Below are 25,017 nucleotides of genomic sequence, written 5' to 3'. Positions count from 1 at the left end.
CGAACCCGTGCCCCCTGCATCGGCAGGCGGACTCTCAACCACTGCGCCACCAGGGAAGCCCTATAATGACTCTTTTTATCCTCACAATATCCTTATAGAATAAATATCATTAATTCCCCATGTTACATTATGGAAACTAGGGCACAGAGAACTTTAATAACATGCCCAAATCATATAGCAAGTAAATAACCTAGCTGGGATTTGAACCCAAGCCAGCTAGTCCCAGACTCTGGATCTAGACATTATAGCATACTGTGGGAAGCCAAAATGTAATAGAGAATTTCATGATAACTTATGAAATCATGGGAAAAGTGTGGCTGGAGGGATTTTGCAAGTCATAATAAACTATTCCAAACCTGTTACTTAGTACGTTTGTATAGGAAGCATAACATAGGGATCAAATAAACTGTACTTCAATAAAAATTTTTTTTAAAAAGCAAAACATAGGGATCAAAAATGTGGGCCCTGGAACCAGACTTCCAGAGCCTAAATCCCAGCTCTGCTACTTACTTGCTGTGTGAAAAAAGCAAGTTACCTTCTGTGGTAGCCAGAATAACGGCCCCTCCAAAGATGTCCATGTCCTAATGCCCAGAAACTGTGAATACATTAGGTTATATAGCAAAGGAGAATTAAGGTTGCAGGTGGAATTAAGGTGGACTAATCAGCTGGCCTTAAGATACGGAGGTTGTTCTGGGTTATGCAGGTAGGTCCAGTGTGATCACAAGGGTCCTTAAAAATGGATGAGGGAGACTGAAGTGAGATTCCGTCAGAGTCAGAAGAGTTGTGACAATAGAAACAAGATCGGAGCGATGCTATATGAGAAGAACTCGACCCACCATTGCTGGCTTTGAAGCTGGAAGGGGACCATAAGCCAAGCAATGCAGGCAGCCACTAAAAGCTGGAGAAGGTCAGGAAACAGATGTTTCCCTAGATCCTCCAGAAGTAAAGCAGCCCTGCCTACACCTTGATTTTAGTCCAGTGAGACCCATTTCAAACTTCTGACCTCCAGAAAGCTAAGATAATAAATGTGTTGTTTTAAGCCACTGAGTTTGTGGACTTTCGTTACAGCAGCAATAGGAAACTAATACACCTCTCTATGCCTCAGTTTCCTCACTTATAAAACGGAGAAAATAAAATTATCTCATAGGGTTATGGTGATGATTAAAGAAAATACAGGTAAAACCCTTGGAAGAGGGCACAGTACATAGTAAGTTGCTCAAGAAATGCTAGAAAAATACTTAATATAAACAGTTGAGGGAAGGAACCACAGTGGATGCTAAAAATATTAGGTGCAATATTGGTCAGGAACAGGATGTCACAATGGTGACCAAAGGTTACCCCATAGTTTACATACTCGTTGCAAAAGGGGCAAGTGACTTTATGATGGAGAAATCTGCAACCACCACCTAAGCTCAGTCTTCAAACATAACATCACCGAAGGTGGGACCCCAGACGTTGATGTCCCTCCTGATAGGATGCAATATAAAGTACAACATTAACTTTGAAATACTTCTTACTAAAAAATGTTAATCTGAATCGAATCAAGCTACAGAGCTGACTTTCCATTTGCAGCAAATGCAAGGAATAGAGGAGGAAGTTAAATAACAACATGAAGAAACATTGAGATAAATCCTGTACGTGGGGATACTCTACAACTGTCCTTTTCTCTTCAAAACTGTTGTGTCATGAACCAAAAAAAAGATTGTGAAAAGGTGGTTCTCGACTCTACTCGTCATTCAGGAACCCAGGCCTCTCCCATCTGTGATGCTGCCATGGTTCACACTCCTCCTATAAGGAAGGAGAAGGGGGCAGGATGTTGCGGGATGGCTTTTAATACCATGCCTTAAAGTGACATCCTTCAGCTGCCACTTACATTTCTTTGGCCATAACTTCACCTGGCCCGTACCTAACTGGAAGAGAGCTGGGAGATGTGCCTGGACTCTTGGAAAGGTCAAGAAAGGGGTATGGTGACCATCTAACCAGACTCTCCACACACGTTAACACCACTTACCCCCAGTAATGCAGCACTCAGCGTGGCCCCTGCCAGGTAGTCCTAAGCCATGCACACCTTCAGTGTCATGGTATTCCTCGCTCTGAGATGGACCAGCAATCCAGGGTCCTCCCTTCCCCCTTCCCCCCACACAGCCAGTCGGTCACAAATCTGACTGGCTTTACATATCTCTAAATAGCCTTCCCCTCTCCCACTGCAACTGCCAGAACCTAGTGCAACAGCCTGTGGTCTGGCCTCCCTTCACGCAAGGATCCTGCTCTTGGAGGAGCGGGTGGGAGGTGGGACTATATTCTTGTAGCAGGCGGCAAGTGAGCAAATAAATGGGCAAGACAACTTGCTGTGAATAAGCCAGAGACTGAAATGGTAAAGAATGACTCTGCGGGGTGAGGAGGAGAAGCGAATTTATATCGGGCTGTCAGGGAAGGCTGCACTGAGGAGGTAGCCGTGGCAGAGAGAGTCATCCGGAAAAGCAGTATTCCTATTTCTGTGTGCTGTTGCAGAACCCTGCTGCTCCCCCTTCAAGTGGTAGAGCCTGTGTTTCCTCCACTTGAACTTGCACAGGTGTTTCTTTTTGTTTGTTTGTTTGTTTTAATATTTATTTATTTATTTACTTTTTGGCCGCGCAGCATGTGGGATCTTAGTTCCCTGACCAGGGATGGAACCTGCGCTCCCTGCAGTGGAAGCCCGGAGTCTTAACTGCTGGACCGCCAGGGAAGTCCCTGGACAGGTGTTTCGACTTGCAAAATTAATAAAGTACAATAGAAGTGATGCTATGTGACTTCTTAGGCTGGGTCATAAAAGACATCACAGCTTCCACCTGACTCTCTTGGGACCCCTTGAACAACCAAGGTCCCTCGCCTTCAACCCTGGTTTAACTAACAGACGACTGCCAGCCCCAGTGTGCCAGCCATGAAAGTGAGCCATCTTTGAAGCAGATCCTCGGATCTCGGTTATTTGCCCCAGCTGTCGCCATGTGGAACAAAAATGCATCTTCCTCATCAAGCCCTACCCATATTACAGATAGATAATAAGCGAAACAGATAACTGCTGTTCTGAAGCCACTGAGTTTGGGGGTGTTTCATTAGGGAGCGATAGTACTGAGTTAAGTTCTAAATACTAAGGAGCCAGCCATGAAGAAATCTTCACAAAGCATTTTAAGCATTGCTAACAACTCCCATGGCTCTAAGGCAGGAACAAACTCGGCACACTGAAGGAGCAGGTAAGGCCGTGTGGCTGAGGGCGAGGGTAATAAGACGTGTGGTGGGAGAGGAAGGCTGGAGCCGTATCATGCAGAGCCTCGCGCACTGTGGTAAGAAGTTTGAAATGTATCAGAAGTTCTGTGGGAGCCTTTGGAGGGTTATGAGCAGAATAATAGTGGGATGGGCTTGCCCCTGAAAGATGGCTCTGGTTGCTCCGGGGGGAGTGATCTACAGCAGGACAAGAGTAGAAGCAGGAAGACCAGTTAGCACATCACTGCAGTTGTTCAACACAAACACAACGGTCACTAAGCGGTGAAGAGAAGAAAATAGATTCTGGGCATATTCTGTAGACACAGCAGGCCTTGTTCTTTTTTTGTTTTGTTTTGTTGTGTTTGTTCTTTTGTTTTTAATGAACTTTTTTTTTTTGCGGTACGCGGGCCTCTCACTGTTGTGTCCTCTCCCGTTGCGGAGCACAGGCTCTGGACGCGCAGGCTCAGCGGCCATGGCTCACCGGCCTAGCCGCTCCGCGGCATGTGGGATCTTCCCGGACCGGGGCACGAACCCGTTTCCCCTGCATCGGCAGGCGGACTCCCAACCACTGCGCCACCAGGGAAGCCCTGAATTTTTTTTTTAAGTATAGTTGATTTACAAAGTAGTGTTAATATCTGCTATACAGCAAAGTGATTCAGTTATATATATATACACACACACATACACCTTCTATTTTATTTTTTTAGTTTTAAATTTTTGATTAATTAATTAATTTATTTATTTATTTTTGGCTGCGTTGGGTCTTCGTTGCTGCACATGGGCTTTCTCTAGTTGCAGTGAGTGGGGGCTACTCCTTATTGCAGTGCGTGGGCTTCTCATTGCGGTAACTTGTCTTTGTTGTGGAGCATGGGCTCTAGGCACACGGGCTTCAGTAGTTGTGATGCATGGGCTCAGTAGTTGTGGCTCACGAGCTCCAGAGCGCAGGCTCAGTAGTTGTGGTGCATGGGCTTAGCTGCTCTGTGGCATGTGGGATCTTCCCGAACCGGGGATCAAACCCATGTCCCCGCATTGGCAGGCAGATTCTTTTTTTTTTTTCCTTTTAAAAACATATTTTTTTATTATGAAACATATCATACACACAGATAATTATTTAAAACCTACATGTTCAACTTAACAGCTAGGTATAAAATAAACACCCTTGCCACTATCACCCAGGTCAAGGTAAGAACATGGCCAGCACTCCAGAAGCACCCCCAGTTATAATTATTTTTCAGCTGAATTTGTTGTCAACATTTCAGATTCAGGAGATTTTATATGAAAACCCACTTTCTGGCCTCTCTTGAAAAATCAGACAATGCAGTCGCACTGGGCCCACATCCAGCAGGCAGATTCTTAACCACTGCGCCACCAGGGAAGTCCCTATACCTTCTTTTCTAAAACATTCTTTTCCATTATGGTTTATCATAGGATATTGAATATAGTTCTCTGTGCTATAAAAGGACTTTGTTGCTCATCCATTCTGTATATAACAGCCCACCTCTGCTAACCCCAACCTCCCACTCCATCCCTCCCCCAACCCCCTCCCCCTTGGCAACCACCAGTCTGTTCTCTAGGTCCGTGATTCTGTTTCTGTTTCACAGACAGGTTCATTTGTGTCATATTTTAGATTCCACATATAAGTGATGTCATATGGTATTTGTCTTTCTCTTTCTGACTTACTTCACTTAGTGTGATCATCTCTAGTTGCATATACAGTACGCCTTGTTGATACACAGGATGAGAAATGAGGGATAAGGAAAAATGAAGGTGAACTTCTAGGGTTTTCTCTCAAGCAGTCAGGTGAATAACACTGCTACTGGCTGGAAGGGGAGGGCTTGGGGAGGAGCAGGGTTGGGGTGGGGAAACTTCCCTTTCCCTCAGGATGTCCAATTTCAATGTGGTTGTAGAAAGAATTTCAAGCTGCTTAAACAATGTTCACTAAGTTATGGGGAGGCGAGTATAGAGCTTCCGGGTCTGGTGGGGTTAGAGACTCTGATAACTACTTGACTTTCCTTAAGAACTCCTTTCTGTTTGTTTGCCTATATAGCTTTAAGATCCTCCATGCAGAGTGTGGTTATTATAATTACTATGGCAAAGATCCCAGTTGGAAGCTAAAACACACCCAGAGGAAGAAATTGAACTCAACATGTAGGGGAACCAGCCAAGCACTTTCTCCAAACCGGATTCCATTAGCTGGTCTGGAGAAGAGTCCCTGAGTGACCAAGAGCAGGGGACCACGCCTTAGGTGCCTACTGGAAGAATGGCTAAGAAGAGTCAGGGGAAAGAAGGATGAACTTCTGGAAGGGTTCTTAATATAGGCAGAAGACCCAGACTGTTGGAAGCAGCTGCTGGGTCTCCTATGGGGAGAGGGAGGAGAAGGGGACATGGGGCTGCCAAGCAGCAGAGGAAGCAATCTCAGGCCAAGCCACACCTAGATGCCTTCCTTTACTTTCCTCTTCAGCCCGAGTTCCAGGAGCTTGCCTGATCCACTCAATTCCCTCCCTCATTTGAGGCATCTCTGAAGCTCGGAAGGAAACTGCTCTTCACCTGGTCTTCAGTGAGGGTCATTCACCTCCAGGCTTCATGGAAATCACCTCACAGGACCCCAGGTTGGATGGGTCAACAGAGGGAAGCAGGGTATCCAGTCAGGCTCTCTATACAGGCAAAGGATAGGCAATCACAACGGCAGGGACAAGGACACTCAGTGACCTGGATTGTCTTTGCTGATTCCCACTCAGAGTCCCAATTCTACTGATTCCTCTCTCCTGTATTTTTCAAGTTTGCTTCAACTTTCCACTCCATTGTCTCCTCCATGGACCCACAGTACTTGCTGCCCAAATACTACTTCTTCCCACTCTCTCTCCAAAATATGGTAAAGGGTCTCAAGATTAACCACGACCCATCAAACAGCCAAAGATAACTCATACCTGAGAATTGCTTCGTTTATTCATTCAACAATTATTTATTGAGGTCCTACCATGGGTGACTGTTAAGGAGGTTATTGCAGTAATCCAACTAAGAGATGATGGAGACTTGGACCAGTATGGTAGTAGTGGAGGTGATGAGACGTGGTTGGATTCTGGATATATTTTGAAAGATAGAGCCAACAGGATTCCCTGATGGATTGGACATGAGGTACAAGAGACAAAAGAAGAGAAAGATGCTTCCAGGTTTTGGGCCTAAGCATCTCAAAGGGTGGTGTTGCCATTTTCTGAGAGAGGAAAAAGAGCAAGACAAGCAAGTTGAAAGGACTAAATCAAGAGCTTGATTTTTGGACATATTAAATTTGAGATGCTTATTTAGACATTCCAGTGGCAATACTCAGTTAGCAGCCTGGAGTTCCTGAGAAAGGTTCAGGCTGGAGATCAAAATTTTCAAAACCTTATCCTGCTTTACTCTGCTCATAAGCAAAAAGAAATGCTGGAATCAGAGGGAAACTGCAGAATTTCAACCAACAAAGAGCAGGAAGCATAACACCAACCAAGATATCTAGAAATGTTGTGGTTGGCATCGTCTAACGGAGCTGGTGAGCAACTTCTCTCAGAGACTGAATGAGATCATGTATCTAGAGTTCTAAGCTCCTATACAATGGGCACCATCACTGAAAGTGTCTGCAGTGGTCCCCTGCCCATAGAGGCTGATGTAGGAATAATCTTACCCCCCTAAAATGGAAACGGACCAATGGCCTTTCTAGATCTCTTCTCTCCCAAGGTCAATATCACTATTTAAAACCAAACACCCTTTCCTCCCTCAATAAACTTTCTCCTCTCTTCCTTCACCTTGGCCTATCCCTTCTCCTACTTAGAAAATAAAAGCTACTATCCACATTAATGAGGACAAACAGAGGGTAGGGATAAGGGAGTAGGGGAATAGGGCATGACCATACCTAGCAATAACCAACCTTAAATTCTTGCTATGTGTATTTTATTTTATTTTAATTTTTTTGTTTGTATTTTGTTGGGTTTTTTTGCGGTATGCGGGCCTCTCACTGTTGTGGCCTCTCCCGTTGCGGAGCACAGGCTCCGGACGCACACTCTCAGCGGCCATGGCTCACGGGCCTAGTCGCTCTGCGGCATGTGGGACCTTCCCGGACCGGGGCACGAACCCGTGTCCCCTGCATCGGCAGGCAGACTCTCAACCACTGCGCCACCAGGGAAGCCCTAATTTTTTATTTTTGTCTGGATTGGGTCTTCTTTGCTGCACATGGGCTTTCTCTAGTTGCAGCGAGCGGAGGCTACTCTTCATCGCGTTGCCCAGGCTCCTCACTGCAGTGGTCTCTCCTGTTGCAGAGCACAGGCTCCAAGCGCATGGGGCCAGTAGTTGTGGCTCACGGGCTCCAGAGCACAGGCTCAGTAGTTGTGGCACACAGGCTCAGCTGCTCTGCTGCATGTGGGAGCCTCCCGGCCCGGGGATCGAACCCATGTCCCCTGAGTTGGCAAGCGGACTCTTAACCAATGTATCTCCAGGGAAGTCCCTGTTATGTGTATTTAAAAAAAAAATTTTTTTTTGCAGCTTCTCAAATTTATTTGGATTTGCTTCTTTTTTTTTAAAAATGTATTTTATTGAAGTATAGTTGATTGACAATGTTGTGTTAATTTCTGCTGTACAGCAAAGTAATTTAGTTATACATATATGTACATTCTTTTTCATATTCTTTTCCGTTATGGTTTATCATAAGATATTGAATATAGTTCCCAGTGCTATACAATAGGGCCATTTTGTTTATTCTATGTATAATAGTTTGCATCTTCTAATCCTAAACTCCCAATCCAACCTTTCCTCAACTCCCCCTCCCCCTTGGCAACCACAAGTCTGTTCGTTAAAAATTTTTTTTTAATTATTGTTTTGTTTTAAGATATTTGCTGTCAGTGTAATTGTCCTTTTATTGTTGGTTATTTGTTTTTCTTTCTGGATGCTTGGGTGGTCTTTCATCCTCTTGGATTTTTTTTTTAATTTATTTTTATTTATTTATTTTTGGCTGTGTTGGGTCTTCGTTTCTGTGCGAGGGCTTTCTCTAGTTGCGGCGAGTGGGGGCCACTCTTCATTGCGGTGCACAGGCCTCTCACTGTCGCAGCCTATCTTGTTGAGGAGCACAGGCTCCAGATGCGCAGGCTCAGTAGTTGTGGCTCATGGGCCCAGCTGCCCCATGGCATGTGGGATCTTCCCAGACCAGGTCTCGAACCCGTGTCCCCTTCATTGGCAGGCAGATTCTCAACCACTGCGCCACAAGGGAAGCCCTCTTGGATTTTTTTAATAGACTTTATTTTTCAGAGTTTTAGACTCACAGCAAAATTGAGTGGAAAGTACAAGGAGTTCCTATTTACCCCAGACCTCTACACACACACAGACTGTCTTTACTATCAACATCAGTCACCAGAGTGGTAGGTACATTTGTTACAATCGATGAACTTCCATTAACACATCATTATCACTCCAAGTTTATAGTTTACATCAGGTTTCACTCTCGGTGTTGTACATTCTATGAGTTTGGACAAATGTATAATGCTATGTATCCACCATTATATTATCATACAGAATAGTTTCACTGTCCTAAAAATCCTGTGCTTCACCTATTCATCCCTCCCTCCCCAATAACCCCTGCCAACCACTCATCTCTTTACCATCTCAATGTTTTTGCAAAACTTTTTTGCATTCTTCTGGAATGTCATATACTTGGAATCATACAGTATGTAGCCTTTTCGGATTGGCTTTTTTCACTTAGTAATATGCATTTAAGTTTCCTCCAACTCTTTTTACAACTTGATAGCTTATTTCTTTTAGCACTGACTATTCCATGTATTAATGTACAATGTACACATTGTGTGACGTACCATTGCCTACTTACCCATTTACCTACAGCCTTCAGTAGTTGATCATGCATCTGTGTTGCTCTCAAGATGCTATTAATATAGTCTCCCTGTCTTCAATCTTCTGCAGTTTCCCTATAAAGACTGTAGGTTTGGGGAATTCCCTGGCGGTCCAGTGGTTAGGACTTGGAGCTTTCACTGCAGTGGCCCGAGTTCAACCCCTGGTTGGGGAACTAAGATCCTACAAGCCATGCAGCACAGCAAAAAAAAAAAAAAAAGTCTATAAGTTTGGATTTATTTTTATTCTTGAGATTCATTCTGATTTCCGAACCAGAGAGTTCATATTTTTCACCAATTCTGGAAAATTTCTCAGGCATTTTGTGTTTGAATAATATCTATTTTCTATTTTCTATATTCTTTTCTTCTGGAGCCCAGTTGTCTGTGTGTTAGACCTCTCATTGCATCATTCATGTTTCCTAACATCTCTTTGTTTCTCTGTTTTGCATTCTGAATAATTTCTGCAGCTATATCTTCTAGTTTATTAATTCCCTCTTCAGTTTTATCTAATTTGCTTTTTGACCTGTTCATTTGGTGTTTTATGTTTTTTAATTGTAAAAACACATAACTTAAAATTTATCATCTTAACCATTTGTTAGCGTACACTTCAGTAATGTTAACTGTATTCACATTGTTTTGCAACCAATCACCAGAACTTTTCCATCTTGCAAAACTGAAACTTTATGCCCATTAAACAACTCCCCGCATTCCCCTCCCCCTGGCAACCACCATTCAACTTTCCGTCTCTATTAATTTAACTAATTTAGAAACCTCACGTAGGTGAAATCATACATACAGCATTTGTCTTTTTGTGACTGGCTAATTTCACATAGCATGATATACTCAAAATTCATCCATGTTGTAGCATGTATCAGGATTTCTTCCTCTTTAAGGCTGAATAATCCTCCATTGTATGTATATAGCACTTTGTTTATCCATTCATTAATTAGCTGACACTTGGCCTGCTTACACATTTTACCTATTGTGAATAATGCCACTGTAAACGTGGGTGTGAGAATATCTCTTTGAGACCTTGCTTTCAATTCTCCCAGATACATACATACTTCCAGAAGTGAGTTTGCTGGATCGTATGGTAATTTCAGTTTTAATTTTTTGAGGAACTGCCATAATGTTTTCCACAGAGGCTGTAACAATTTACGTTCCTGCCAACAAGGCACAAAGCTTCCAATTTCTCCATGTCCTCATCAACACTTGTTATAAAGCACAACTGTCCTGGATCAACAAACACAGACAATTTTGAAATTCCTCAGTTTTGAGGGAAGTCTCCAACCACCCCATTTGTGGTTAATTGTTCATTGCCCAACCTGAGCTATTGACTCCTAAATGGGGAGTTTCATGGATGTGTGACAATAACTAGTGGGAGAGTGTTTCCCCACAGCTTCTGGAGATCAGTCCCCAGGGAAACCTGAGAATACAACTCTGGAGAAAAGTTGGGGGAGGAAGTGACTCCTGGGCAGCTGAGGACCACAGATACTTCCTCAGGGTGACCAGAGATTAGCAGGTCCTTTGAACAGGTTTCTCTATTCTCTTCCATTCCAAGGACAAGAGTTCCTCTGCCCTTGTCAGAGAACAGACACCTGCTCTGTTCATCTAGAGGAGGATCCTAATCAGAGAATATTCAGCCTTTAGAAAATGGAATGAACTCCCTGGTGGCCCCATGGTTAGGAATCCACGGGTTCAATCCCAGGTCATCCTACAAGCTGCATGGCGTGACCCCTCCCCCCACACACACACAAAAGAAAGAAAAAGAAAATGGAGACCTTCTTTGGTGGAAAGAAAGCTGCACTGAGAATCTGCAGCTCAGAACCCTGGATTTCAGTTCTGCTCCTTTGGCTCAGAGGCTGTGTGATATGAAGTGAAGTTCCTCCAGGAATTTCCTTTTTCATGGAATACAACTCACTCACCAGCTCTGGACCCAAGCGGGAGACAATGGCTCTCAGAATGCTCTGAATGCCTGTTCTGGTTCAAGTGTGCCTTGCTCTTTCAGCATTCATATAGAGCAGTGAAAAGTCCACCTTTATGAGAAATCTTCATTACTATGTGGTTCCTTCCACCACAGCAAGCCAGGCAAAAATATGACCATGTGTGATCCCTGCTCAGGGAAGTACATAGAAATGAAATGACTTGTGCTACAGTAGTGAGACTACTGGGTGGGAAGGGGGAGAGTTATGGGGGCATGAGAGTTTCTTTTTTAAAAGTTAGCTCAACCTTGTTATTATAGTTTCTATTTAATGGTAATATTTAAACACAAATTAAAAATTATACAAGTCTCATAAATAAATTATTCCAGTTTATGTAAGGGAGCAAAATGTGAAAAACCCACCCACCTACACTCCATCACTCAATAATTTATTGCCTATGGCAGTAGGCTGGGTACCCCAGGAAATAGACCATCAGACAAACTTGTGTGCGCGTGGGTTATTGGGAAGTACTTTCAGAAACATCTGTGAGGGAATGAGAGAAGTGAGACGCGGCCAAGAGAGAAGTTAGGTTGCCAAGTAGTAGCAGGTTGCAACAGAGGCTGCAGCAATCCCTGGGGGAGCTCTGAAGCTAGGATTGCCCTTCATAACTGTCCCAAACTGAAGCAAAGAAGATATGCATTTGTACTGCATAAGAACCAGTCATTAGGGCTTCCCTGGTGGCACAGTGGTTGAGAGTCCGCCTGCCGGTGCAGGGGACACGGGTTCGTGCCCCGGTCCGGGAAGATCCCACATGCCGCGGAGCAGCTGGGCCCGTGAGCCATGGCCGCTGAGCCTGCGCGTCCGGAGCCTGTGCTCCATGATGGGAGAGGCCACAAGAGTGAGAGACCCGCGTACCACAAAAACAAACAAACAAAAACAAAAAAAAACAAACAAAAAAAACCCAACTTAAAAAAGGAAACGGTAGGGACTTCCCTGGTGGCATAGTGGTTAAGAATCTGCCTGCCATTACGGGAGACATGGGTTCAAGCCCTGGTCCGGGAAGATCTCACATGCCACAGAACAACAAAGCCCATGCTCCACAACTACTGAGCCCCCGCGCCTAAAGCCAGTGCTAAAAATAAATAAATAAATAACTGGAAAAGGTAACACCTACTGGTAGAAAGGATATAAAGAAAACTGAATCACTTTGCCCTGTTCAGCAGAAATTAACACAACATTGTAAATCAATGATATGTCAATAAAAAAGAATAATTATTTTTTAAAAAGAAGAAAAATCAGCTGTAATCTCATATTAAAAGAAAAATCTGGGGCTTCCCTGGTGGCAGTTCTTAAGAATCCGCCTGCCAATGCAGGGGACACAGGTTCGAGCCCTGGTCGGGGAAGATCCCACATGCCGTGGAGCAACTAAGCCTGTGTGCCACAACTACTGAGCCTGCGCTCTAGAGCCCGCAAGACACAACTACTGAGCCCGTGCCCCTAGAGCCCGTGCTCCGCAACAAGAGAAGCCACCGCGATGAGAAGCCAGCGCACTGCAATGAAGAGTAGCCGCCCACCCTCCCACCCCCCCACCCTCCCACCCCCCCACCCCGTCACCGCAACTAGAGAAAGCCCACGCACCAACGCAGCCAAAAATAAATTAAATAAATCAATTTTAAGAAAAGAAAAATCTGTCAACATTTTAATGTTAATCTTTTCAGCTCCTTTTCTATGTATGACTAATTTTTTAACCTAGTTGACAGACTGAATGGTATTCAAATTCTGTTTATCCTTCTTTCTTTCACTTTCTCTGGAGCTTATCTCTAGTCTGGAATTCTCCCTCTTCCTTTGAAGTCACTATCTTCTTTCAAGCTCTGCCTTTGGGTGAAAGACAAGGCCACTAGCTCAGGAAGGACTCTCCCTTGCTGATGACTTGAAACTCCAGATCCTAGCCCCAGGGCACAGGAATGGCCCAGCAGGATCCACTATCTTCAGACCGCTCTGGGGTAAGCAGGAAGAAAAGGCATTCCAAGGTGCAGGACTGATTGGGCTTGAGGGTCAGAAAAGGGGACTGAGGATTCCCTGGCTGTGGCTGACGCTGATTATTGAAAACAACTACTCAAAAGACAACAGTTAGTAAAAGAAGTCTCCCCAGGTGAGACTGGTCACTGCTTCTGCCAGGATCAGGACCCCACAGAGTCTAAACTTTGCTCCCTTTAATCGGGTTGCAAGGTGGTATGAACCTGAATAAGGGCATTTACTGCACCATGAGATTCCTTAACACTTGAGCCTAATTCAGGAGGGAAAGTGTTTACCTAGACCACAAGGGCAAATCTACATTTCTGGTTTAGAAAAGACCCTTGGAAAATGCTCCTTTAAACTTAACCGCAGGAGGAGCAAGCCAACCTTCGGTCAGTCTTAGAAAACTACTCCGTAGGGGTTCCAGCTGCGCCTGCGCAGGACTGCATCTGCTGGGGTGCGCAGAACCTGCACCTCAGTGAGCGGGCCCTGACGTCTGGAGAAGGAGCCACCAGTTACGCTAGCATCTGAACTTTATATAATAGTGATCTTATACACTATGGGATAAGAATCCACGGATACATTTATAATCAGAGGAAATAAACATTTAGTATACAAGAGTCAATAAGGAGATGAAAATCCATTACAGAACCCAAAATGAAAGTTACCGAGAGTGTTTCAAAATCCCTTAACAGTAATCATTTTGCAAGCTTCATATATCAAATCATTATGTTGTATACCTTAATATAATGCAATGTTATGTCAGTTATAGCTCAGTAAAACTGGGAAACAATAAAAAATAAAATCCTCTTTGGGAATTCCCTGGTGGTCCAGTGGTTAGGACTCCGCACTTTCACTGACGAGGATGTGGGTTCAATCCCTGGTCCGGGAACTAAAATCCGCCAGCCGGCCAACATGGCCCCTTCCCAAAAAAAACCCTCTGGTCCTCTGCTGTCACAATCTAGACCCTAGAATATTTTAGAAGTTCCTATAGCAAACGTACTTGCTGATTTATAAATGAACACTGTGGCAGTAATATTGTCTTTGCAATGGCCAAGGTCTTCATGATTAAGGTTTGGACCTGCCACCTCTTTACATCCCCTGCTCTTCTACCATAGTCTGAAGCTTCATAAATGTTTTTGGTTGATGGCAAAGCTGTTGAGTTTCAGTAGACAAATCCGATTATTCTCCCAAAGGAGTGGGGAAAAGGCACAAATAATTGACTCCGTGAATATATTTGATTTTGAAGTATAGTGTGATCATTTTATGATAAGTTTGCCTTGGTATTCACTTTACTAGTAGTTCCTGAGCATAAATTACTTACTAGGAAGCTGCAAGTGTCCCTAGAAGATTCTTTCAATAGGAAGTTCCTCTCACTGCCCCCTTGGGGCATGTGACAGAAGCTCTACCAATCAAATGCTGTCTTCCAGGGCTTTGATATTTCAACAAACAGGAGAGGAGGGGTATAACCTTTGGTCTCAGTGGACTAAGAGTGGGGTAGAGCTCTAAAGACCAAAAGGAATTTACTGTCATATAGTAAACTCAAAAAGGGATACTAGGATTCAATTCCCTCATTAAATTATTCATTTCACAAACATTTACTGAGCATGCAATGTGTGCCAGGCATTGTACTAGATGTTTGCACATACTCATTTCATTTAACAGACGAAGACAGATTCAAAAACTTTCAAGAAACTTGCACAAGGTCACACAGCCAGGCGAGGATCCGGGCCCCTGAGTCCATTCTAGTGCTTTATCTTCTATTCCACAGTTTACACCAAGGCTTGCCCACATCTAGTTTTAGGGGTAAAATGAAAGAAAAACACCAAACAGATTCTTTTTAAACAGATGAGGCTGACCTAAAAAGTAGAATTCACTTTATTTCAAGTGAGTATTAAAACTTATGTACAGTCCCTGAGAACACATGGCTGGTAGGGGCGGAGACTGGAAGGGAGATTTCCCAGGAAAGAATGGGTGAGGCCACACGCACACACACCAATACACACAAAACAGAATTCTCCCCCATCAGAAGGGATGAACCTCAAACAGCCAATAGAAAGCTGATGGTTGAGGTGCTTGGAATGAAAACGGTAAACAGTTAGCCTGCCAAGTGAAAGAAACCCAGCTCTACTAGCTTAGACGATCACAGAAACAGCCTCAAGGGCAATGGCAAGTAAGACTGACTCTCTCTTTCTCCCCTTCCTTTTCTTGTCTGTGCATCTCTCTGTAGGTCAACCACTTTGTCTCAGTCAAGTTTCTACAAGTGAATGGAACAATAGCTGTTGGCAGTTTTCAGACTGCACCTCCCAGCCAAGAAGAACTTTACTCCTTTCCCTAGTGCCAGTTCAAACAACCTGGTGTACTGCCAGAGTGTGTGTGTGTGTGTGTGTGTCATTAGCAGTGAGGGAGGGGGAGGCAGCCAGTGGTGATAATTATCCAGGAGAAATGGGGAGATATGAGCCTGCAATGAAAACTTTAAATGTCCTCCACATGGAGTTATCATTCTAGTTAGCCTCTGTTCTTTCTGGTTATAATTGCAGCATGGTCTCCACAAGTTCAGGAAAGATGTGGCTGAAACAGGAGGTTAATCAGCTCAACTGTATCCCTCATCTACATTTTTTTAAATTTATTTATTTAATTTATTTATTTTTGGCTGTGTTGGGTCTTCATTGCTGCGCACGGGCTTTCTCTAGCTGTGACGAGCGGGGGCTACTCTTTGTTGCGGTGTGCGGGCTTCTCATTGCGGTGGCTTCTTTTGTTGCACAGCACGGGCTCTAGGCGCGCGGGCTTCAGTAGTTGTGGCTCGCGGGCTCTAGAGCGCAGGCTCAGTAGTTGTGGCGCACGGGCTTAGTTGCTCCACGGCATGTGGGATCTTCCCAGACCAGAGTTCGAACCCATGTCCCCTGCATTGGCAGGCAGATTCTCAACCACTGAGCCACCAGGGAAGCCCCCTCATCTACATTAATAGCATCATTATTTTCATTTATGGGTCTATTCTGTTGATTAGCTTTTATATCTATTAGCTTTGATGGACTGTAACATATGGAAATTTGAGTGTGCTGATCATCTCTGATAACCATCCTAGACTTTTCTGTAGATTTTCTTTCTATATTGACTCAACTTCTATTTCTGTATGTGGCCCATTAACAAGAATAATTCCAAAGGCTTAAATATAACATTTCAGAATTGATTAAGCATGTTATATCCCAGTAGATAGATTCAAACCGATGTTTGCTTGCAAAAGAATTCATTAGACTGTATAGCAAAGGGAACTATATCCAATCTCCTGGGATAAACCATTATGGAAAAGAATATTTTAAAAAATGTATATATGTGTATAACTGAGTCACGTTGCTCTATAGCAGAAATGAAGCACAACATTGTAAATCAACTATACTTCAATTTAAAAAAATAGATTGGGGCTTCCCTGGTGGCGCAGTAGTTGAGAGTCCGCCTGCCGATGCAGGGGACACGGGTTCGTGCCCAGGTCTGGGAAGATCCCACATGCCGCGGAGCGGCTGGGCCCCTGAGCCATGGCCGCTGAGCCTGCGCGTCCGGAGCCTGTGCTCTGCAACGGTAGAGGCCACAACCGGGAGAGGCCGGCGTACCACAAAAAAAAAAAAAAAAAGTAAAACAAATAGATTAGAGCCCTATATTTGCATTTTCCTCCTCATTTAGCGTAGGAAAAAAAAAGGGGGAGCAACTGGGGTGGGTGTGTGGGCTGGACTGACTCCCTGCCTTATCACACACCCTGAGGCCTTGGGTAGGTCCTTTAGTCATTTAAATTTCCTTTTCATTCTCTCTGAAATGGTTAACATCACCAACTTAGGGATATTGGGAGGAGTAGAGATAACAGATGCTTAGCACAGGGTATGGGAGGCTTAAAAAATGGTGCTTATTGATTTTAACCAAAGCCATTCTCCTACAATGCCCTGAGAGATCTTTATCCCAGGTTGGGATGACTCAGCAGTGCTCAACTATACACTCACTCACCTGTCCAAGGTACACAGAAAGCGATCAATCATCAGTTTACTGGGATATTCCCTCTCTGAGCCCAAATTGCCCTGCACGGCTCATGGTCCATTTGATCTTCCTATTGCACTGCTGTATGACATGGCTTGCATTGTTAACTCAGACTGTTAACTCTTACATTGTACAATGTTTCACCAACAGTTGCCAAACTGACCTCATTTCCTGCCAAGTTAACCTCATTTCCGTTTTTGATAAGGTTACTAAACTGAACGGATCCTGAGAATACTGCAGACAGTATTATCTGGGTTCTGCCAGGGGGATGATAAGGTCCTGTGGTGTCTCTGTGGCCAGGATGGCCAAAGCAGTGGGGAGACAGTGTAGATAGCAGGAGTCATAACTGGCTGGACAGTTCCTCCAGCAGCCCTTTGATCAGACCAAGAAGTTTGGTTGTGGGAAGTAGGTAGGTAAGTACAGAGAGGTCAAGCTGGGAATAAGAACTGAAGTGGTCATGAAAAAGATCCTTCAAAATCCAGAGTAGGAAGCCCTTTCGCTCATTCACAGAGCAAACTGAGTGCATGGGCAGGGCACTGTGTAAGGCTCTGGGGACAGAAGAGAACAAAACAGACATGACTTCTGCCTTTTTGGAGCTTATATTCTAGTGGTGGGGAGAGAGACAACAAACACACAAATCATCTGGAAATTTCTAAAACTGATGTGATACCAAGAAAGTAGCATGACTTGGGGCAGGAGAGGGGTGCTCCTTTAGGTATGTTTGCCCAGTGAGCTAGAGAATGAGTGGCCAGCTGTGCGAACTTCTGGGGCCGTAGCCAGCTAGGCAGAGGGAAGAGCAAAGGCAAAGATCCCGAAAAGAGAACATGCGGGGCTTCCCTGGTGGCGCAGTGGTTAAGAATCCGCCTGCCAATGCAGGGGACAAGGGTCCGAGCCCTGGTCCAGGAAGATCCCACATGCCATGGAGCAAGTAAGCCCGTGCACCACAACTACTGAGCCTGAGCTCTAGAGCCTGTGAGCCACAATTACTGCACCCATGAACCACAACTACTGAAGCCCGCACGCCTAGAGCCCGTGCTCCACAACAAGAGAAGCCAACACAATAAGAAGCCCGCGCACCGCAACGAGAAGTCCGCGCACCGCAACAAAGTGTAGCCCCCGCTCACTGCAACTGCAGCTAGAGAAAGCCCGCGCGCAGCAATGAAGACTCAACATAGCCAAAAATAAATGAAATAAATAAATTTTAAATAAAAGAGAGAGAGAATGTGCTTGGTATATTAAGGTCTAGAAAGAAAAGCAGGTCTGGGGAGCAGAAATGAGGTGGAGAGGGGCAAGGAGTGGAACTTCTAGTGAAGAGCCTCCCAGATGATGTGCCCTAGGGGGGGTTTCACAGGGTCCCAGCTGTAGCTCCCTCAGCAAGTCAGCAGAACTAGGGCTTGGAGCAGCCTGCTTCCCTCCTTACCAACACCATCACCTTGGATCGCAAGAAGTTCATCTACTTACCCCAGTGTTCACTGCACATTTGTGTTCCATGATGTAGAAGGTTGAGAAACGCTGATGTAGCTTTTTGTAGATCATGTTTAACACTTTAAATGTTAACTCCTGTATAGTTTCAAATGACAAAATTAGAACTATTGCTTAGAAAATATAAAGAGATATACCTCAAAACAACGGGAAATTGAAAAACTATCAGAATCATCCAATGATAGAATGGGTTGCCTCAAAAAACAGTCTGATAGGAGGAGGAAAATACATATATTGGGTAGGAAGACTCAGTATTATAAAGATGTCAATTCACAATAAATTAATCTACACATTTAACATAACCAGGATTAAAACATCGAGTTTTTTTTAACTACACAATTTTAAAATTTATATTCTAAGAATATCTGGGAAAATTCTGGAAAAAAAAGATGACCATCTCTTCTAGGTATTAAACATATTAAACACAGAATAATAAAAACAGTGTGGTAAGGGACATGAGGAAAGTTAAAAGGAAAACCACAGTCCCAAAATGGCATCACTCATGTTAAAAGCCCATGACGCCAAACCTAGATTTAATACCTGATCTAATTGCAGTTTCAACCTCTCCCAGAAATGTAATCTTAACCAACCAGTCTGGAATTTTCCAAGCAAGCACCAGTAAGGTAATCTGTCACAGGGGCCCTCTCCCTTTCCACCCCGCCTCCCCCAACCAAGAAGAGCCAATCTGCATGATAAAACCTTTGCTGCTCCCTTCCTCTAAAAAAAGATGCCCTAGCCTAAAAATAATCTTTTCTTTTCTTTTGCTAATAGCTGCCCTTCCCCACCCTTCTTCCTATAAAAACCTTCCATATTGTACAACTCCTTGGAGGCTCTTCTAGTTGCTAGATGAGATTCCACCCAAATAAAGTCAATTAGATCTTCAAATTTACTTGGTTGAATTTTGTTTTTTAAACACTAGACAGGGAAAAAAAAAAAAAACACTAGGCAGGGGACTTCCCTGGTGGTGCAGTGGTTAGGAATCCGCCTGCCAATGCAGGGAACACGGGTTCCAGCCCTGCTCCGGGAAGATCCCACATGCCACGGAGCAACTAAGCCCATGCTCCACAACTACTGAAGCCCGCGCACTGCAACGAAGAGTAGCCCCCGGTCAGCACAACTAGAGAAAGCCTGAGCCCAGCAACGATGACCCAATGCAGCCAAAACAAAAAACAAACAAACAAACAAAAACACTAGGCAGACAGATCAATGAAACAAAATTAAAAGCCTAGAAACATATATATGTGTAAAATTTTATATATAATTTATATATATAAATTTAGTTTATTATAAAGATAGTATTCTAAAAATAGATTATTCAGGGAATTCCCTGGCTGTCCAGTGGTTAGGACTTGGCGCTTTTGCTGCCTTGGCCCGGGTTCAATCCCTGGTCAGTGAATTAAGATCCCGCAAGCCATGCAGCGTGGCCAAAAAAATAAATTAAATAAAAATTGATTTTTTTTTTTTGGCTGTGCCGGGTGGTTTGTGGGATATTTGTTCCGCAACCAGGGGTTGAACACATGCCCCCTGTGGTGGAAGCACAGAGTCTGAACCACTGGACTGCCAGGGAATTCCCAAAAATGTGTTATTCAATAAAAGGTGTTAGGAAACTGAAGAGCAATCTGGAAAAAAAATACAATTGGATCACTACTTTATAGTTTAAAGCAAAATAAATTACAGATGGAGGAAAGGTTGGAATGTGAAAAGTGAAAGAACAAATGTACTAGAAGAGAACGTGGTAGAAGTTTTGTATCTTGCTATAGACAAACTTTGCTCAGTACGGTAAAACAAACACTAAAATAAATAGATAAAACAAGATGCTGTAAAAGAAAATACTAATAAGTTTCAGCTTTTTTTCCCCCAGTTTTACTGAAATATGATTGGAAAGTGAAATTGTATATATCTAAGGTATACAACATGATGTTTGGATATACATTGTGAAATGATTACCAAAATCAAGCTAATTAACAAATCCATCACCTCACCAAGTTACTTTTTTTTTTTTTTTGGTGATGGTGGTAAGAACCCTTGAGATCTACAATGTTAGTTGATTTAGTTGATAGTTGATAGATAGTTTAGTTGATAGTTAGTTTAGTTAGTTGATCTACAATGTTAGTTGACTTCAATACAATACATTATTATTAACTCTAGTCACCATGCTATACATTAGGTCTCCAAAAGTTATTCATCTTTTTTTTTTTTTTTTGCGGTACGTGGGCCTCTCACTGTTGTGGCCTCTCCTGTTGCAGAGCACAGGCTCCGGACACGCAGGCTCAGCGGCCATGGCTCACGGGCCTAGCCGCTCTTCAGCATGTGGGATCTTCCCGGACCGGGGCACGAACCCGTGTCCCCTGCATTGGCAGGCGGACTCTCAACCACTGAGCCACCAGGGAAGCCCGAAAGTTATTCATCTTATAACTGAAAAGTTGTATCCTTTGACCAACATCTCTCCATTTCCCCCACCCCCAGCTTCTAGTAATGAGCATCCTACTCTGTTACTATGAGGTCCATTCTTTTAGATTCCACATATAAGTGAGATCATATAATATTGGTCTTTCTTTGTCTGGTTTACTTCATTTACATTCACTGAATTGAACAATTAAAAAATTAAAAAAAAATTTTTTTAATTCCTGCATGGAAAAAAAAAGTCATAAGAGAAATAACAAACTGGAAAAAATTTTCAATTTAAGTTGTTCTTATTTTCAAAAACGTATGTATATATAAAGCCTAATATTTACAAGAAAAGCAACAAGGAGAAAAAAAATAGAAAAACAGGTAAAGGATATGAACAGATGGCACACAGAAAATAAACACGATGACTCTCACATATATGAAAGGACGCTCAACTTCATTCATAAGAGAAGTGCAAATGAAAACAGCTAAAGGTAACTATTTTTAACCTACCAAGTTGGCATAAGTTAAAAAAAAAGTAATTAATATCCTAGTAATAGCATGGGGAAAAAGTACTCTCATAGTTGATGAATGGAACAGAAATTGATACAACATCTACTGAGAGCAACTGGCAATATCTATCAAAATAACAAATGTATCTGCCCTTTGATCCAACAATTCTCCTTTTAGATATTTATCCCACAACCTTGCGTGTGCATGAAAAAGATGTAGTATAGTCAAAGTTATCCATTGCAGCCTTGTCTGTAATAGCAAAAGGGCAGGAACCCCAAAATAGTCATAAATAGATTGATTTATTAAATTATGACACATCCATACAATGAAATGCTATGCACCTGTTCAAAAGAATAAAGCAGCTTGCTCTAAGTATGGAATAATTTCTAAGATATGTAATTAAGGGGGAAATATTGTATTTAATCTGCTAACACTTGTGTTAAAAAAAAAAAAGAGGGACTTCCCTGGTGGTCCAGTGGTTAAAACTCCATGCTTCTACTGCAGGGGGTGTGGGTTTGATCCCTGGTCAGGGAACTAGGAACCCGTATGCCATGCAGTGTGGTCAAAATAATAATAATAATAATAATAACATATATGCTTGTAAAACGCACAGACTATCCCTGGAAGGATACATATAAAAGTAGTAACAGTGGCTGCCTCTGGAGAGCAGAACTGAGGTGCTAAAGGGAGAGGGATAGAAGAGACTTTCTTTTCATTGTACATTCTTTCATACCCTTTGATTTTTTTTTTTTTTTTTTTTTTTTTTTTCGGTAAGCGGGCCTCTCACCGTCGCCGCCCCTCCCGCTGCGGAGCACAGGCTCCGGACGCGCAGGCTCAGCGGCCATGGCTCACGGGCCCAGCCGCTCCGCGGCATGTGGGATCTTCGCGGACCGGGGCACGAACCCGTGTCCCCTGCATCGGCAGGCGGACTCGCAACCACTGCGCCACCAGGGAAGCCCCATACCCTTCGATTTTTATATTGTATATGTTATCTAATTTAAAAGACAGATTACAATTGAAAGTATGGGGTGGAAATGTCCATATATGTGTTTGTACAAGTATAGAAAATAGCCATTCTTAGCATCCTGTAACAAATGGTAGGGAGGTGAGGGATTTGAGGTGAGGCTTGACTTTTTACTTTGATACTCTGCCATATTTTTTCAATGTGTTACATTAAGCAAATACAGCTTTTCTAATTACAAAAATTAATAGTAGTTTCCTCACCAGAGGAGTGTTGGTACAAAGCTGAAAAGACTATTTGCAAAGTACTTTGTTTTTTTGTTTTATTCTGTTGTTTTGTTTTTGATTTTATTATTTTATTTTATTTTATTTTACATCTTTATTGGAGTATAATTGCTTTACAATGGTGTGTTAGTTTCTGCTTTATAACAAAGTGAATCAGTTATACATATACATATGTTCCCATATCTCCTCCCTCTTGTATCTCCCTCCCACCCTCCCTATCCCACCCCTCTAGGTGGTCACAAAGCACCGAGATGATCTCCCTGTGCTATGCGGCTGCTTCCCACTAGCTATCTGTTTTACGTTTGGTAGTGTATATATGTCCATGCCACTCTCACTTTGTCACAGCTTACCATTCTCCCTCCCCATATCCTCAAGTCCATTCTCTAGTAGGTCTGTGTCTTTATTCCTGTCTTACCCCGAGGTTCTTCATGACATTTTTTTTTCTTAGATTCCATATATATGTGTTAGCATACGGTATTTGTCTTTCTCTTTCTGACTTACTTCACGCTGTATGACAGACTCTAGTGCAGAGTACTTTGTATGGGGAGTTCCACCTTGGTAGGGAATTTCAGACCAGATGTGTCTTTAAGCAGCTTTCAACATAAAACATTCCTTAGTTCTATGATCTATAATTCTAGGTGGACTGGCCTTATTTCTCCAACTGGATTATAAGCTATTTAAGGATGGGGAGTGTCAATTTTGCTTAAAAAAAAAAAAATGTCCGTCATCTCTTAGTACAAAGGTACATAACTTGCCAAATAAATTCTGTGACTTGAACGAAGGGACATCTCTTTTTTTCACAGGTGACATAGTGCAGATTCAGTGCCCAGAGTTGTTAAGGTCACATACTGTTGTTCTAACCTTTCCTATCACAAAGAAATGTAATACAATTTTACAGGTAAAGAAGGCTTAGTCAGCACATTTTGCTTTGGGTTTAGTAAAACAAGAATTTATTTGGTCAAAGTTAGTGGGCCAAGAACGGCTGGCCAGTGCACCGTCGTGATCTCGATTTACACAATGCCAGCAACAGGACTGTAGGTCTGGAGCCTGGGACTTTTCCCTGGGCACCCACTTGGGTCTCTAATTATCATCAATCCTTCTGGCATCAAAGTAAAGAGTCATAACTCTTTTTTTTTTTTTTTGCGGTACGCAGGCCTCTCACTGTTGTGGCCTCTCCCGCTGCGGAGCACAGGGTCCAGACGCGCAGGCTCAGCAGCCATGGCTCACGGGCCCAGCCGCTCCGCGGCATGTGGGATCTTCCCAGACCGGGGCACGAACCCGTGTCCCCTGCATCGACAGGCGGACTCTCAACCACTGCGCCACCAGGGAAGCCCATAACTCTTTTTTTTAAAGTCACAACTCTTATAGTCAATGTGTACTAAATAAACGACTGTGCTAACGTACGAATACATGCCCAAATGAATAGATGGATCAATTATTGGGTAAATAAGTGCATAAATGCATGCATAAATTAATGAATGAAACACTTTCTCATGGGGCAAACAGACATACTATGTATGGGTCATGGACACTGACAGACCTAGAAAGTAGAGATAGGAACTATGGAGTGACAGGCACTCGGAGCAAGTCCCCACGACTGTCCACAACCTGTATCTGTTTCACCGGAATGGAGTGTGTCTGCATTACTGCGAGTGGCACCGCAAGAAGCAAGCAGAGATCCCCAAGTAGGAGGAGTACAAGCTGATGTACGGGATGCTCTTCTCTATCCTTTCCTTTGTCAGCAAAATGTCCCCACTGGACATTAAGGACGGCTTCCTGGCCTTCCAAACTAGACGTTACAAACTCCATTAGTACGAGATGCCCGCTGGGATCACGCTGTCATGAATACTGACTTGGCCGTGGGACCCATCCGAGATGTGCTGCACCACATCCACGGTGAGCTGTACGTGGAGCTGGTGGTGAAGAATCCCCTGTGCTCGCTGGGCCAAACTGTGCAGAATGAGCTCTTCCGCTCCCGACTGGACTCCTGTGGCCACTCTCCGCCCTTCTTCTCCACCCGGGCTGGCTGAAGGAAGCACTCTACCTCACCCCTCAGAAGAATCCCTGTCTGGGGCCCTTCCTAACCTGTTTCACCCGAGGGCCCCCTACTACTAGTGCCACCGCCCCAGCACCCCCAGCCCAGTCAAGCCCCTCGGTAGCCCTCCCAGGGCAACAGCCTACAGCCGTCCCTGGTGCCCTCCCCGGCACAGAAAGAAAGCCTACCAGAGTCCCTACACCTCCAAACCAGGCCCTCTCCAGTTTTACCCCCTACCTGATGCTTCAAGAAGTACAGAATAAACTTCTTATCACTAAAAAAAAAAAAA

At 43.6% G+C, this 25,017-nt stretch overlaps 1 pseudogene; it reads left to right on the top strand.

Annotated features, from left to right (window-relative positions):
* The first annotated feature begins 584 nt into the window (after window positions 1-584).
* LOC113612078 (trafficking protein particle complex subunit 1 pseudogene) lies at window positions 585-24,725 on the top strand (annotated as a pseudogene).
* Window positions 24,726-25,017: the final 292 nt, after the last annotated feature.

Source organism: Aethalodelphis obliquidens, unplaced genomic scaffold, assembly GCF_003676395.1.
Source record: "Aethalodelphis obliquidens isolate GAN/ISIS:26980383/991018 unplaced genomic scaffold, ASM367639v1 scaffold72, whole genome shotgun sequence".
Classification (NCBI taxonomy): Eukaryota; Metazoa; Chordata; class Mammalia; order Artiodactyla; family Delphinidae; genus Aethalodelphis; species Aethalodelphis obliquidens.
Note: the sequence above shows the minus strand (reverse complement) of the source record. Positions and strands in the feature narration are given on the sequence as shown.